General features: G+C 41.5%; 1 protein-coding gene across 1 annotated transcript in view; it reads right to left on the bottom strand.

Annotated features, from left to right (window-relative positions):
• Positions 1-248: 248 nt before the first annotated feature.
• The window catches only part of LOC308060032 (uncharacterized protein), a 63,495-nt gene continuing 46,811 nt past the window's right edge, over positions 249-16,932 (bottom strand). Inside the window, exon 2 of the mRNA XM_080378233.1 lies at positions 249-16,932. This exon is cut by the window's right edge and continues 20,719 nt beyond it. The gene's annotated coding sequence lies outside the window, so the exon portion shown is untranslated.

Genomic DNA, 16,932 nt, shown 5'->3' with positions numbered 1-16,932 from the left:
TGAGAAGTGTGGCCAGCAGGTTGAGGGAGGTGATCCTCTCCATCTGCTCTGCCATGGTGGGGCCACACCTGGAGTGCTGTGCCCAGGTCTGGGCTCCCCAGTTCAAGAGGGACAAGGAACTACTGGGGAGAGTCCAGCGGAGGGCTGTGAAGATGATGAGGGGGCTGGAGCATCTCCCTGATGAGGAAAGTCTGAGAGAGCTGGGCCTGTTTAGCCTGGAGAAGAGAAGGCTGAGAGAGGAGCTTATCAATATCTACAGAGATCTTAAAGGTGAGTGTCAAGAGGCTGGGGACGTGCTCTTTTCAGTGGTGCCCAGCAACAGGACAAGGGGCAATGGGCACAAACTGAAACACAAGAAGTTCCTTCTGAGTATGAGGAAGAATTTCTTTACCCTGAGGGCGAGAGAGCACTGGAACAGGCTGCCCAGAGAGGCTGTGGGGTCTCCTTCCCTGGACATGACTGTGCACCCTGCTTTAGGTGAACTTGCTTTAGCAGGGGGTTGGATAGTTGATCTCCAGAGGTCCCTTCCAACCCCAACCATTCTGTGATTCTGTGAAGTCTACCTAGCTTCTGCTTTAGACACCCAAATCTCACTTCAGACCTTTTCCTAAATTCTTATCTATTTAGAAGGAAAACATGATGGGTAAGTAAAATCCATGTTCCTGGCTCAGGTATTAATTCCTTTAAACATTCAGTTACATCATGCCTGCCCCTAAAGAAATCTGATTAGTACTACTGTATTTTTCACTCTGCCACAGCCATTAGAAGTAAAAGGCACCCTAAACCTCGGAACTTAACATGGGACCTTTCAGAAAAAGAAAACTTAGATTTATTCCACTGGAATTAGAACAAAACCAGATGTGGAGATCAGTTGGACTGTAAACCCAGCCAAAGTTAAGGTGCATTGGGCTCAGATAAGTTTCTTATCATGAATTATTCATGGCACCGAACTGTTAAGAAGATTCTGATTCTTTTCTTTAAGACATGTAACTTTAAGGATGAAATTATTTAAACCTTCAGTGCTTACAAGTTCTCACTATCTCTCAGAAAAGATTTTTTTCTATTTCTGAAAGCTTAAGTTCATAATTTTTTTTTTAGAATCTGGTGACTTTTAATGCTGCTTAAATAGTTACAGCAAGGCAAAATACATAGGACATGGAGCAACAAATGGATAGGTTATGATTTTAACCATGTCCTAAAATGCATGAACCCTCTGGGCTGGGCTAAAATGAAACTGGAAATCTAGGATGGGATCTGGCCTTAATGTACACGATTTTAGGCCCAAGATGGGCATACAGACCCCCTCTGGAGGCTGGCACATCTTTCCTCCTCTGCTGGTTATGAAGGCCACATAGGCATACAGTTCAGACCTAACCTTCAGATAGCTGAGAAAGGCAGTGTTATGGTTAATTTACAGTCATAGCCCTTGAAACCTCCCAGGTAGTAACTTTATGATTCCCAGTTATTTTTGATCTGCAAGCGAAGCAAAATATACAGAAATACATATGGAAGAAACCATGTTCTGTCCAAAGGCACGTTTCCTGTGTCAGAGGTAATGCCAGCTCTGCAAAAGAGCGTTCGCAAATTAACGTGTCAATGGTATAAACCTTACAAGCAGATCTGCGTTCCTGACCTCATAGGTAGGAAGCCTCACATCATCAGAGACCAAGCTGTTGTAACTTCATTCTGAAGGAAGGGAAGAAGAACAAACATAGTTGTGGAGTTTAAAAACAAAAAAAAATGAAAAAGAAGGGGAAAAAAGAACTGGACGTGCATAAAGGGCTCCTTCTGCAAGGTACTGAGTCTGAGTACTGACAAAATTCTGTCCTGTGTTTGAAAGAGCCCTGTGCTGAAGGAGGTCTTTGATCCTTGTACATGTAAACTCTGTTTCCAGTCTTTTTCTAAGCAGATAGTCTGCTTTGTGAAAAGTGGTTGATCAGTGGTTAAATTTCTCATTATCTTTGAAAGGGAGCAGATCTTCTGAATTAAACTCAGACCTGCTGAGATAATCGTTGAACTGGAAGGGGACTGTACCCTTAAAAACTCCCCTGCAGCTAAAGGAATGCCTCTTGAGTAAGGTGGTGGCTGCAACCAAAGTAGGGGGTACCTTTAGGAGACCGGGAGGGCCATTAATCATGGAGCAATTGCATTATGCTTAGATGGCCTGTAACTTACTCTGCAGCATGCAACAGATGTGTACAATATTCCCCTGTAATAACACGCTGTGTTGTGGGTTACTCACACATGCATAATATCAAGACATATTGTGGATATCTGCACTCCATGAGCAGATCATACCACTAATTTTGAGACTGCTCATGCACTCTGGTTTTTTTCATCAAGCATTGTTTCTGGATTGCATCCTGAGGAGAGTTTCCTTTACTTTCTGTTTTAGATCTCCAGCTCTAGTAGAATTAGGTAAGGATCTCTCACCAGAGGAAGAAGTTTCTATGTAAGCTAACAGGAACTGGATCTAGTTGAAGCTGTGACAGGAATATGGAAAGTACAGGTTGTGGAAGCTGGTAGCAATGACTCCCTTGAGGCGATGAAGAGCCGGTAACAACAGATAAAAAGTGGTCCACAAACAATAAGCAATTACCTAGGAGGTGCCTAGAGAACTGGAGAATAAACAGCTGTTAATTTAATTCAGAGAATAATAGAATAATAGAATGATTTTGATTTGAAAAGACCCTTAAGATCATCAAGTCCAACTATAAACCTAACACTCCAAAGTCCACCACTAAACCATGTCCCTAAGTGCCACATCTACATGTCTCTTAAAGACCCTCAAGGATGGTGACTCCACCACCTCCCTGGGCAGCCTGTTCCAATGCTTCACCACCCTTTCAGTGAAGAAATTATTCCTAATATCCAGCCTAAACCTACCCTGGTGCTACTTGAGGCCGTTTCCTCTTGTCCTGTCACTTGTTCCCTGGCAGAAGAGACCAACCCCCCCCTGCCTACAGCCCCCTGTCAGGGAGCTGCAGAGAGCGACAAGGTCCCCCCTCAGCCTCCTTTTCTCCAGGCTGAACACCCCCAGCTCCCTCAGCCGCTCCCCATCAGACTTGTGCCCCAGCCCCTTCCCCAGCCCCGTTGCCCGTCTCTGGACATGCTCCAGCCCCTCCGTGTCCCCCCTGCAGTGAGGGGCCCAACAATGAACACAGGGTTCCAGGTGCCGCCTCACCAGTGCCCAGTGCAGGGGGACGGTCACTGCCCTGGTCCTGCTGGCCACACGATTGCTGATACAGGCCGGGATGCTGTTGGCCTTCTGGGCCACCTGGGCACACAGCTGGCTCATGTTCAGCTGGCTGTCGACCAGCACCCCCAGGTCCTTTTCTGTCACACATCTTTCCAGCCCTTCTTCCCCAAGCCTGTAGCGCTGCATGGGGCTCTTGAGACCCAAGTGCAGGACCTGGCACTTCTCCTTGTTGAACATCATACAGTTGGCCTTGGCCCATCAATCCAGCCTGTCTGGATCCCCTTGTGAAAACCTTCCTACCCTCAAACAGATCAACAGTCCCATCCGACTTGGTGTTATCTGTAAGCCTACTAAGCGTGTAGTCAATCCCCTGGTCCAGGTTGTTGATAAAGATATTAAACAGGACTGGCCCTGGTACTGAGCCCTGGGGAACACCACTTGTGACTGGCCACCAGCTGGAAGTAACTCCATTCACCACCACCCTGGGCTCAGCCATCCAGCCAGCTTCTTACCCAGCGAACAGTACATCCACCCAAGCCATGAGCAGCCAGTCTCTCCAGGAGAATGTTGTGGGAGAGAATGTCAAAAGCTTCACTAAGGTCCAGGTAAAAAAAATCCACAGCCTTTCCCTTATCCACTAGGTGGGTCGTCTTGTTGTCATAGGAGATCAGGGTCGTCAAGCAGGACCTGTCTTCCATAAACCCATGCTGGCTGAGCCTGATCACCTGGTTGTCCTGCATGTGCCACCTGATGGTACTCAATATGATCCGCCGCACACCCTTCCCCAGCACGGAGGTCAGGCTGACAAGCCTGTAGTTTCCTGGATCCTCCTTCCTGCCCTTCTTGTAGATGGGTATCACACTGGCTGACCTCCAGTCTTCTGGGACCTCCCTGGTTAGCCAGGGCTGTTGACAAGTGATGGAGAGCAGCTCAGTGAGCACTTCTTCCAGCTCCCTCAGTACACTTGGGTGGATCCCGTCTGGCCCTATATATTTGTGTGTGTTTAAGTGGAGCAGAAGGTCACCAACTGTTTCCTCCTTGATTATGGGGGCTTCTTTCTGCTCCTCATCCCTGTCTTCCAGCTCAGTGGGCTGAGCACCTTGAGGGTAGTTGGTCTTGCTATTAAGGAATGAGGCTAAGAAGGCATTAAGCACCTCAGCCTTTTCCTCATCCTTTAAATCCTTCCAATCATCCATCCAATAAAGGATGGAGATTCTCCTTAGTCCTCCTTTTGTTCCCAATGTATTTATAGAAACATTTTTAATTGTCTTTCACAGCAGTAGCCACATTAAGTTCTAGTTGAGCTTTGACCCTTCTAAAAGTGCTTGTCTTCCAGCACTTGAGGATGGCCTGCTCCTGCCCCTTTAAGATTTCCTTCTTGATACTGTCCAGTCTTCCTGGACCCCTTGTCCCTTCAGGACTGCCGCCCAGGGGGTTTTGTCAACCAGTCTCCTAAACAGGCCAAATTCTGCCCTCTGAAGTCCAGGGTAGCAGTTCTGCTGACCTCCCTCCTTACTTCTCCAAGAAATGAAAACTCTAGCAATTCATGATCACTATGAACAAGACACCTCCAACCATCACATCACCCACAAGCCCTCCCCTGTTCACAAACAACAGGTCCAATGGGTGCCTTCCCTAATTGGCTCCCTCACCAGCTGTGTCAAGAAATTACCTTCCACACACTCCAGGAACCTCCTAGACTGTTCCTTCTCTGCTGAGCTGTTTTACCAGCACACATCCAGTAAGTTTAAGTCCCCCACGAAAACAAGGGCTAGAGGTAGTGAGACTTCTCCCAGCTGCTTGTAGAGTATTTCATCTGCCTCTTCATCCTGGTTGGGCGTTCTGTAATAGACTCCCACCAGGATATCTGGCTTGCTGGCCTTCCCCCTGATCCTGAGCCATAACCATTCAACCTTGTTGTTACTGTCTACTGCTCCACGCAATCGAAACACTCCCTAACACACAGAGCTACCCCACCACCTCTCGTTTCTTGCCTGTCCCTTCTGAAGAGTTTACAGCCATCCATTGCAGCACTCCCATCGTGTGAGTCATTCCACCATGCTTCAATGACGGCAACTACGTCCTAGTTTTCCTGCTGCACGATGGCTTCCACCTCCTCACATTTGTTGCCCATGCTTCAGGCATTGGCATAGATGCACTTCAGCTGTGCTATTGATCTCACCTCCAACACTGGCATGCCATCCCCAGGCTTGTATCTAGTAAGCCTGGTTTTATTCCCTTCCCCCTTCAAATCTAGTTTAAAGCTCACTCAATGAGCCCTGATAACACCTGAACTAGAATCCTTTTTCCCCTTTGTAGACAGGTGAACCCTGACTGTTGCCAGCAGGCCTGGTGCCAAGTAAACTGACCCAATGTAACAAAAACCAAATTCACTATCCTTGTGTTTTTGTATTCTTTTCCTGTGCAGAAAAAAACCCAGAAGGTCTCTTGCAAGATCTACCAAGAAGATCTGCAATATACCTTTCCATGTGAATTCCCCTTCTGCATTCTGCAAGGAATGAAGTGGAAATAGGAGAGCCTTCTCTTTTCCTCCTCTAGTTGTGAAGGGCTGGGGAGCAATTGTGATATCTGAGAGAAGTTCCCTCAGTTGACAGGAATATGAGCATGAGATGGGAAAGCAGGAGATATTTTACGAAACTCAAAACCTACCAGAATACATGTGTATTTCTGTTCAATTCTTCAGATGTTCCTCTGGAAAAATCATGTAAGACTCTTCTTAAAAAAAAAAAAAAAAAAGGTTACTCTAAATCAATATTCTCTCAGTTCTTGACATTCCATCAATACCCCAGGCAGGTTTCCTGGCCACCTCTGGCAGTCATATACTGCCTTGGTAGAAGTTCCCCTGCCAATGCAAGCAGTGAAGGACAGCTTGCATCACCTTGCCTTCTGAGGGCTTTTCTCCTGAGTTTCCTGCAAGGGATCCCCGTGGCAGCTGCTGCACAGAAGTCACCAGTGTACTCCATTTTTATCGTTACTAAGGGCAAATTCCCTTGAAGGTTTGAGCTTGGCAGGGTGCCACTCATTGACTCAACACCACTGTTTCAGCACATGGTTCTGCTGCTGTTTCTTTACAGCGCGTGTGGACAATGTATGTATTTGGAGCCTTCTGTCTTTCTGTTCATTCATTTTTGATCATATAAAACATTATTTTGTACTTGTTGAGATTTTCAACTTCCATCCGTAATTAAAGTGGTATAATGAGATAATCGATAGCCAGATCTCTTTTGTTTTAACTCAAAGTTATGGCCAGTTATCTACAGCTTCTCTCAATTCTTTTTTGGTACAAATCCCTTTACTTAGACTTAGGCCAAAAGTATGTTTTTTCTGGAAACTGTTGAAAGAAATGGTCCTGGCTGCCTACTTTTAACAAAAAATAATTGGAAAATATAAGGTTTCTCACTTTACTAAAAGGTATCTAATTTTTTGTGAGGACTCCTTTTGATTTTGATGAATGTAAGAATAATCTATCCACCTTCATTCATATCCAGTCATTGCTATTGTTTGTACCCTGTATAAGATACCAGCTTGCATGGGGAGCTCCAAAAGTGGTTATTGTGACGAAAAGCATTTGTGGAATATACGTATAAATTAACTTTTTTCTTTTAGTTATAAGAGAATGTTTAAAAAAAACTGGATAATTCTTGATATTTTTTTCTCCTTTTCTCCTTTTTCAGTTTTTATTTTTTGGAATTTTTTCTTTTTAAAAAAGTATTTTTAATTTTCTCAATTTTGCTACTCCAGAAGAAAACTTGGGGTCAGGGGAAGGGGGCAGGAATTTCCACTTATTACAAAAAGTTATTTCTTAAAAAATAAAATTCTAATTTGGCTTCAGCTCCTGAAGAAATCTTGACAAAATTCCCATATGAAATGATTGGATCAGATTTTTAAATTCCCCCTAAGAATATAGCTTTTACACATCAACACTCAGGTTTCAAGAAACATCACTTTGCCTACCTCATTTCAAAACAGAAAGTTGTATGTAGACACATGGAAAATATTATTTCCAAAATGACACAGAACTGTAAAAACTTATTAGTCTATACTCAGAACACTTTTTTTTGTCTTTAGTGGACAACAAATTTTGTTCTCATTGCCATTAAGTTATATCTGTGTGATGGGCAAACCTAAATGTTCCAAAATAAATCAGCAGAATAAAAGGGGAGATTTGAACAATAGCAAAGACGACAGCTGAAACCTTGTAAAACAAAACTGGGTTTTTTATCTTCTGTAACGCTTCTCTTTCATTCCTGTTGTACACCATTGTCTGCTGTCACCACTTACTACCTTGTATCTTTTTTGGGTTGTGAAGTACATAGGACTAGGACCTGTCTTTAGAATTTTGCAGGCTGCCATGGATGTCAGTGGTTCTGCATAAATATGGCAACATGAAGTGTTCAAGGCCAGGCTGGATGGGGCTTTGATCAATTTGGTCTAGTGGAAGGTGTCCCTGCCCGTGGCAGGGGGCTTGGAACTAGATGATCTTTCAGGTCTCTTCCAACCCAAACCATTGTATGATTCTATGACAGTGGCTGTTTGTACCTTCACAGCTGTTACCATGGTACACCCTGCCTATCTGTTTATACCCCGTGACTTTGGAAACACAGAATCTAACAAAAGTAACAGCCGAGGAGAATAATCCCTGTTCACTCACCTGCCAGGGCTGACCTTGCCAGCTGAATAAAACCAGTTCCAGCCAGTAGAGATATTTGTACACCAATAGCAGTTATGAAAATATTATACAATGAAACAGTATCATTCTAAGTTGTAATTCATATGTATATAGTAGCCATTCCTTTGAGTGGAAATACAAAATGGGCAATTTCAGGTCATGAACAAAAAAAGCCAGTAGTACTAAATAAATGAAACTGAACTACAAGGCATGGGAATGTAACCTAGTAAATGAATAATAAACCAGACAGACAGATAAGAAGGGCTTTTTCTCAGAGCTCTGCAACACACAACTTAATCTTTGTAAGGGAGGGAAGTGTTGCAAATGCTGCCTAATATTTTTCTGAAGCTCATATCCTCTGCAAAAACCCCAGTAATCATGCTGAAATGATTAGAGTGATTGTAGCATGAAATGGCTTGGATTTGCTCATCTGGCTTCAAGTTCAGAGCAATGACCAACAAGCTGACTTATGTTCTTAACAGTGTAGACCCAGAAGGGTTCGAGCAGATGTTGCAGGCTTACTCCAGGCAAATACATGAAGTTTTGTGGTTTCTCTTAAGTGTTTGCTAATATCTACCACATTGCAAAGTCAAATGTCCTTTCTCAACAGAGCTGACTATTCATAATACAATACAGATGATTTAATCTGTGGTTAGGACTTTCCATTTCTACTAGAGCTGTGTAAAGTCTGAACTGCTCAAACCTACATTACATTGGCATGCAAAACAAGAAAAGGCCCAAAATCCCAATTAGTTCCAAACTCTCTAACAGTTCACACCTCTGCTGTTGGGTTATGCTGTGATGCTGTCTATGACCCTGTGCATGTCCATGTGCTGCGAGGACATTACTCCTTCAAGTCATAACTGAATAAAGTGGGAGGTTTTTTAGAAAAGTTTTGAAGCAATTAGAGGTGAGTCTGTTTTCAAAACTAGAGACATCAGGATCTCAACTGTACTTGATTCTGTCACTTACATCAAAATGTTCATCTACATTCCCCTCTTACTTGTGACTTGCTTACAAAAATAATAAATGCTAACTTTTGATGTTGAAAATACTATTTGAAACTCACTACTAGGTAAAGTGGTTTTAATAGGATCATTATTTCTTTCAAAATTATTCTAATTTCTCTTTGCAGTCCTGACCACATCAAAACCCTGAAGAGATTTGTGTTGTTTGGTTTTGTTGTTTGTTGGGGTTTTTTTGTTTCATTTTTGGTTTTTTTTTTTTTGTTGTTTTTATTTTTGGGGCTTTTTTTGTTTGTTTGCTTTGGTTTTGGTTTTGGTTTTGTTGGGTTTTTTTCTTTCCCAGAGAAGAGTTTTATTCCAGAAACGTGAAGTTCCTGAAGAACTCAAATGAATCCCTTTTGAGTTTGGTGAGTGCTTCTGGACAACAGCATTGGGTGACGGAAGATTTAGAAAACTCTAAACAATTTGTTTTGACATCTTTAACAAAGACATGTAATTGGTTTTGCTTGAAAAACTGTTTTCGATAATAAATGAAGACAGAAGCCTGAGAAATTTGAGACCCACAAACAATACAATTTGTGTCAGAAAAAATACCTCTGCTAACAAAAAACGTATTCCAAGTTTTTGTTGGTTTAGCAAAACAAACAATGGGTTTCAGTTGACTGAAGATTATTTTCTTTTGTATTTTTGCTCAGTTTGGACAAAGAATAATAATAATAAAAAAATCTATTTCATACATAGCACTGCTCCTAAGTAACTCCCAGAACAAGGCAGAATGAAATAAAGTTTATATCTGGGTTGAAATGCTGGTCCCTTTGAAATCAATGGCAGAATTCCCATTAATTTCACTGGGGTCAGTCTTTTACCTTCATCATTAACTTAAAGCTCAGTTTTCCTTCATTATACATTGCAGAAGTGAAGGAGGCTTCTTTCTGCTCAAATCACTGCTAGTGAATCTGTCCCAAAAGAAACAGGCAATACACACTTCTCTTTTCTGTCCTAAAAGAGCACTGGGAAAACGCACATTTCTCCAACTTTTATAATCTATATGGGCGTTTTCAAATGTATCTTAATGTCTTTGTCTATAGTAAACCCTGTTTAAGATGTTAATAATTTTTGACAAGCACTTCCCTTGTGTCTGGATTTTGAAAGGAAAACCTAGAGCATAAAATGGCCTTGTTCTAGTCACGCAGTGGATTGAAACCAGCAGAAGCTGATAGCAAACAGCTTTTCTCAAAATATAAGTTCAGTTTTCTTTCCCATGCATTTCTACTTCACGTTTTGCTGCAAGAAAGCAATGTTATTTATAAAGACAGAACAAAAATTGAACTCTGAAATCTCCCTTTAATACTAATTCTTTGTCCAATTATTAATTTTTTTTGTAAGCTGTTCTTTCTACCTGACATCCAAACAGCAAGGAAAGAAAATTTATCCTGTAAAAAAAGTCTTCAGAGAGCTTTCTTTAGAGCACGGAGTGAAACAGAGGACTCCCAAAGGGGAAGTCTGCACTCCAGAGAGTCAGAAGAGCTATTTCCCATTTCAGGGCAGCCCAGCACCACACACCTCCAGTTCCTTCTGTTTATTGAGTTAATGGTGAATCATAGGAAATACACACTTTTCACCCATGTATGAGAATAAAGCAGCATTAATTGCATCGCAGTTTTTTTTATATGCAGCATCAAGGCTGTGGCCTATCTGAAAGCTTTAGAAAATTCAGCCTGTTTTATGACAGAGTTGGCGAGGCAATGAATTTCCTAGGGTTAAGAAGTCATCATATACTGGCAAGCCATCATAGCCGAGCATGTGCTCTTTGTTACTGGACCTTAACTGCATATCTGAGTCCTTGGATGCCTAAAAATAAGCATTAGAGTTGCATGTCTTCCTATCTTACAAAGTACAGCGTCGGCTGATATTCTGAAAGGTAAAACTTACATTAGGACTAGACATTTATTTTGTTTTTAACATGTTATCCATATAATTATAGATTTCACCAGTTTTCTACTGCTTTTATATGTAAATTGTTCAGGTCTCGCCTGTACTGAATTTGTTTTTCATTTATTTATGGTAATATGTGTTTATGTTTTTAAGTAAAATCTCTTGCTGCTTGCGATTGGAGACTCCCCAGGGAGGCAAAGCTGATAACAACTCTCACGTTAACCAAATTAGGAACATAAGTTTCTAACACATTATTTAAAAAAACGAGGAAGCAAATTAAAAAAAAAAATTAAAAAAAACCCACAACACCCCAAACCTGTAAAGAGGAAATGAAATTCTAACTTCACGTTCAGTGACAAAGATCATTAATTTATTGACGAAACACAAGCATCATGTTCAGACGTTGTGCTATAAATGCTAAAAGGGTACAAGACATCCTGCAATGAGAGAGAAAACAGTTACAGGACTGAGCAGAACATTTCTTTAGCACAACATATTAAAGGAACAATTCTAGCTCTGCTAGAAATTACAAATTTTATATATATATCCCATACCACATATTTCCTCCTCCCTTCCTGATGGAGTATGTTTTCTGCTGCAGCAGCAGCTGGGCTTTTCCTTTTCACTTGCTCTAGCAGCTGCAGTCCCACCCTCATCTCAGCACCAAGCACACACAGTGATTACATATGTCTATTGCAAATGATCATTTTCCCTTCTGCCTCCCAGCTACAAATTCCCATTACAGTATACCCCTCTTTAAATCTCTTCTTTATTGAGTTTCATCAGCATAAGGCCATTGTTAATACATCTGTTTGAAATAAAAAACAATTTCCCTGTGTCTGCCACCTCCTCTCCACTACAGAGTCTCACCCGATCCCAGGTTCCAGCCATGATTAACCGGCACACATGTGTTTCAAATAAAAGCTATCTTCTCTTCACACACACACCCTCCCTCTCCCAGCTGTGGACTTCCCTGCTGCGTTATACTCATTTGTAACTCTCCTGCCTTGTTTTCAGCCATGCTCTCCCATCAGTGCCTTCTGTGTTCTTAATATTTGCTTATGGATGTATTTAGCATCTTTCTTTCAAAGCAGCAGCTCTAAAAAAGATAAACAAATATCACAGTCTTCATTTTAGATGGGGAAATGAAAGCCTGCAGAGTTTGAGAAATCTACTGATGGCTCTACAGGGGGCACAGCAGGCTTGGGAGAGGCACCTGTGACCAGATTCTCACCTGGTGCAGACTGAAGCTGGAAATCAAGATCTTTGGGCTAATGGGTATGTGCCCCTGTGATGGATTGTTCTTCCTCCCTTTTCAAAGATTTTACTCTTTTTGGAGATACTCATCTTTGGAAAGCATTACTTACCTGTGATTTATATCTTAGACTTAGAGTGGGTTAGGGAAGTGGTGGGCTTCAGACTTACAGGCACATCCTTTCAGCTGTTATTCAGTGGCCAGAGACAGTCTTAATTTGTGGAAGACTAGAGCATGGGCCCATCCTTTCTCCCATCTGCAGAGCAGATGGCTTGTGCATGTCCCTAGTTTAACCCAGTGGGGCTCTGGGTAATAACCCTGACTGCTCATGCCTGTTGCTGCAATTACTCGCACCCAAACTATGTGCCGGTCTACTATGCAGAAGCTCTCAACACTGAACTACTTTCCCTTCATTTGGCTGCGCTGCTATGAACATAACCAGAACATGACAGTGCTTATGCTTCCCTGTGTTTATATTGTATCCCATAGCTGGTATTGCCAACCCCAGCTACATAAAAATTAGGAGTTGTCTCCCAAAGCAATACCAACACAAAAGAATTAATTAGCAAGCACTTGTGCTCATTTTTCTGACTTGTTGCCTCTTGAGTCAAGATTTTCAGCTTTCCCCTGTGACTATAGTGTCTAGAAATGTAAATATTTTTTATTCTTTCTGTAAATGAAAGCTAGAATTCCTATTTAATCTATTGTTTTGGGAAGGTGGTGCTTTAGGAAGGACACACACCCATTGTTATGGAACTCACTAAATACTTAGAAGAGTTGGGAACATGTTACAAGACTTAACTCCAAAGGAAAATTTGTATATATACCAGATAACATTGCACCAAAGAAAAGAAGCTGCTGGTCATTTGCCACTTGCTAAATGTCGCTTCCTGATAGACAGCAAAAACAGTCAAGAAAACCATTCAGAGCGTGGTGCTATTTTCTTTCTAAAATATTATTCTGAATAAAAATTTCTACAGTATTGACAAGTGGTTTATGTCTTAAATCATGTCTCCATTGTGAAATAAACATATTTAATTTAAAAATAATCTCCCACAGCAGAAAAAAGACTGTGGGGAGAACAGTTAACAGGAGCTAAATAGACAGGTAGAAGCACAGTGTAAGAAAAAAGATCTTTCTGACTATATTCATGAAAATATATGTGAGGTTCCTGAGTTTGCTTTTGTTTATGACCTTTGTGGTTGACAGACTCACAAGAATTAAAATTTGTGAATAATAATAAGGGGTTTAATTTGGAGACAATTTATCTGACCTCAGAATAAAAAAGTAGCAACTCAGAAAACCTGCCCAAAAATTGCTGTAGTACTTCTGCAAAATATTGTCTTGATCCTCTGTGAAAATGTAATAGAACAGATGCTTTAAAAAGGTGAAATCATGGACCAGAATCGAGGGAATGCTTGAATGAAGATATGTAATTTTCTGTTTAAGACTGCAAATCAGATGGACACCAAAGGGGTTACTTTTAATGTTGAACCCTGTATATGTTTTCATAGACAACTTCTGTATCTAACATTTGATTTCTGTAAACATGATAAACCATAAAGGGAAAGAATATAGAAGGACATTTTGGATAGATCAAACTCCCTTACTTGGAGAAGTTAAAACCAGATCATTAGTCCAGCTTTCACATAACACTGCATCTCTACCCTATGTCATAGTTGGCATTTGTTTCCTGTAAGACTGACCATCTTGACATTTCTTGCTCACCAAAAAGTGGAAAAGTTAAAGCAAGGCTGGCAGGGACAGTAAAGGTGAGATGCATCTCCTCAGCCCAGATTTCTCAAACACATTACTGAAAGCCTGAGACAATCCCAGACAGCAGTGATAAATGTCTGGCACAGCTAACACATGCAAACTGGTGTAGACTGTGTGTCTAGAGAAATGGAAACACCATTCCCTTTATGGCATCTGCTTGGAAAACAAACAAAAAACCAGGAGCAGCAGTCAGCTACCTCCCTGTTTAAAAGAAAAGAGAAGGTGCAGTTGGAAAAGAGGAACTTCCCTTCCATAAATGATTTTTACAAAAAAGAAGTATCTTAAATGTGGGACCTAACTTGAACACTCCCAAGGCTGGATCTGTCCCTATGTTCTGAACAACCTAGTTACTGATAAACTGTGTTTGTCTGAAGCAGTAGAACTTGACTTAGCTCTCTCACTCCTCCACTGTCTCCTGCTCGATTGACCTAAAATGTCCAAGGTGTCTCCAAGGACACATTCTGATGTGACCACATCAAAACCTGAGATTTGTTGTTGTTTTTCTTGCTTCTATTAAAAAGCATTAGACGAGAACAAATGATAGATGATCTCTATACTGCTGATGAGTTTACAACAGACGATCCACTCTTGGATAACTTGTGATCTTCCAGGCATTGACCAAGACGGACAGTTTAGTCTTAGGTATAAACTAAGAAATAAGGGCTGATACTGACTTTTTCCTTTGCTTCTGTAAAGTAGGGGAAAGTGTCATTTTCCTTTTCTGCCTTGTTTTACACAAATTCTTGAAGTTCTTTGCAGACACAATGAAGGTGGTGAGACTGCCTTCCACAAACATTTTTTTTGGATCTTGCTTTGATGTACAGTTTCGTCACACAATTAGAAAAAACATTCAGTCCCGGTACTGGCTCTTGGCTCACTGTCCATCATCCTTCCAGGGGCAGAGATGTAGGCAGAAGGCTGTGCAGTCAACACCACAGGTACCTGTCTTCCTGGCCCTGAAACGTTCAGGATAACACAGTCAATAGAGCAATCACATGAGCTCGGTGAACTGTGGCTTCAGAGGAAAATGTGGCTGGAAATGTTACACTTCCATGCAAAATATGTATTCCTCTGTGTGTGCACATGTGCACATTTCCTCAGCTTTCCTTATGAAACCACCACTTGTGAGTGAGCTCCTCAGAGGTCTCGTTATAACACTATAGGAAAGAAAATTGTGGGTTTGGCTCATTTGTTGTTCAAAGAATTATTAACTGAGTTGCAGCTGCAAGGCCTAATACTTTTCTGACTTGTACCTCTTCAAGGACAGAAGGCTTCTTGGGATCCAATCAAAGGATAAGAAATCAAAGCAAGACTTGCAGAAGTTGGAATTTGCCTCCAATCATCTTTTATCTTTTACTGCTGGAAGTAGCACATCAGCAGGAACTGAAAGTAACGCGACCATACATTCTGATTTTCAAACCCGAGCAGAATTTGCAGGCCTGATGGTAGAAGTGCTTTATCTCAACTCACTGCTCATAACATTGCCTCGCTGATTCTGCAGTAGAATTATGAGAAGTAAATATGTGCACACACACACATATGTACACTACATAGGATGTGCGCTACAGGTTTTGCATGATCAGCAACATTTGGCAGCTATCAGCCATAACAGCTTCCTCTCCATAAGTCTGATGATGGCCTTGTCTTTTCGTACTCCAGCCATAATTGTTAATATATTAAAGAGCTATGCCTTTAAACTTGAAGGTGTGAATATTTTCATACTGAGCCCTACATTTGATTCCTCTCCAGTTAGTCCACATACATGCAACTGGTTTCACAGCTGGATTATCTGCTCTCCAGTAAAGTGGAAATACTTTACAGAATTTTTCTCACACTTGTGTTATTTGTACGTCCCCTTCAAAATGTGTGCTTTCTGTCTGGATCTGCTGATAACAAGGGTTGAAGAGTGACTGAAGCCTTTCTGCAACTAGAATTCCTCTACCAATCTGCCTGTTTTATTTCAGCTATTACTTTGCTGCCATTTTTTTCTTAAAATTGACCAGGGATTCAAAAATTAGCTGTGGGGATAGACACATTCAGGGTATGATCAGGTAAGTCTTGTTTGTTCAGGAGACGGGACTAAAATGACATACTATCTCAGTATGCTGCATGCACATCCTTCTTGCTGCATGGGAGCAGCTATCCTCTCTGCACCAGGATCATTCAAGATATGTACATGTAGGTGTTAACAACACAGCTGTGTGGAGGGAGCATTTTATGCCACACAGTGTGGGCTTTCCCCATACTATTAGGTCTTGCTGCTATTTATCTGTGCAATAGATTCATTTTACCAGTTCCAAGTCTTTTCTAGTCAAAAGCCAGGCAATTTTCGATTGTACTTGTTACAAGGTGTCTTTGTGCCATTTCACACACATGATCTTAGAAATCACTTGTCCTTCTCGATCCGCTTAAAAGTTAGACTTCTAATCCAAGATAATCATCAAGGTTTACTCTAGTCAGTAAGTAAATAGCTCCAGGACAGTCACTTATCCTAAGAGAAACAAGTATTGCTATGAGCATACAGTGATATGTTTTCAAACTGGTCCGTCCCATCTCTCCATGGGTTTCCCCACTGTCTGGAGAGGAAACCTAGACAGGCAGATTAGTTGAGATGAAATCTGGACCTTGCTGACTTCACTGGGAATTGCTCACAACCTCTAGAGGCAGAGAGCTATCCCCAGGTAACTAGAGTCTAAAATGTTGAACTGCCTGGTGGCTGATGTGGTACAGGTATGTAACCACTAGTGGCTATGATATGACCATGGCAAATTCCTTTCTATTAGTGAGACAAATGGGGTTTAAAAATAGATAGAAACCAAATATTCCTTTAATGTTGTCTTGTCATTTGTCTTCCAGTCAGAGAATGTATGTCATTGCTTCACTGCTGCATTCACAGAGGCTTCCCTTGGTCTTCATTGTTGCTCTCCAAACCATTGCCAGAGGTGGGCCAATAACATCATCTTAACAGCAGGAATTAGTATGTCAAAACTGATCTTGCCTTGTTTCTCAGTATGTTGTTATGCACCGAGCAACAAACTGCACAGAAAACATGGTCTCAATGTTCTCTGAAAAGGACTGCTGAAATATTTGACAAGCTTCAGTCAAACCAAGC

The sequence above is a fragment of the Falco punctatus genome (genome assembly GCF_963210335.1).
Source record: "Falco punctatus genome assembly, chromosome: 3".
Taxonomy (NCBI): domain Eukaryota; kingdom Metazoa; phylum Chordata; class Aves; order Falconiformes; family Falconidae; genus Falco; species Falco punctatus.
Note: the sequence above shows the minus strand (reverse complement) of the source record. Positions and strands in the feature narration are given on the sequence as shown.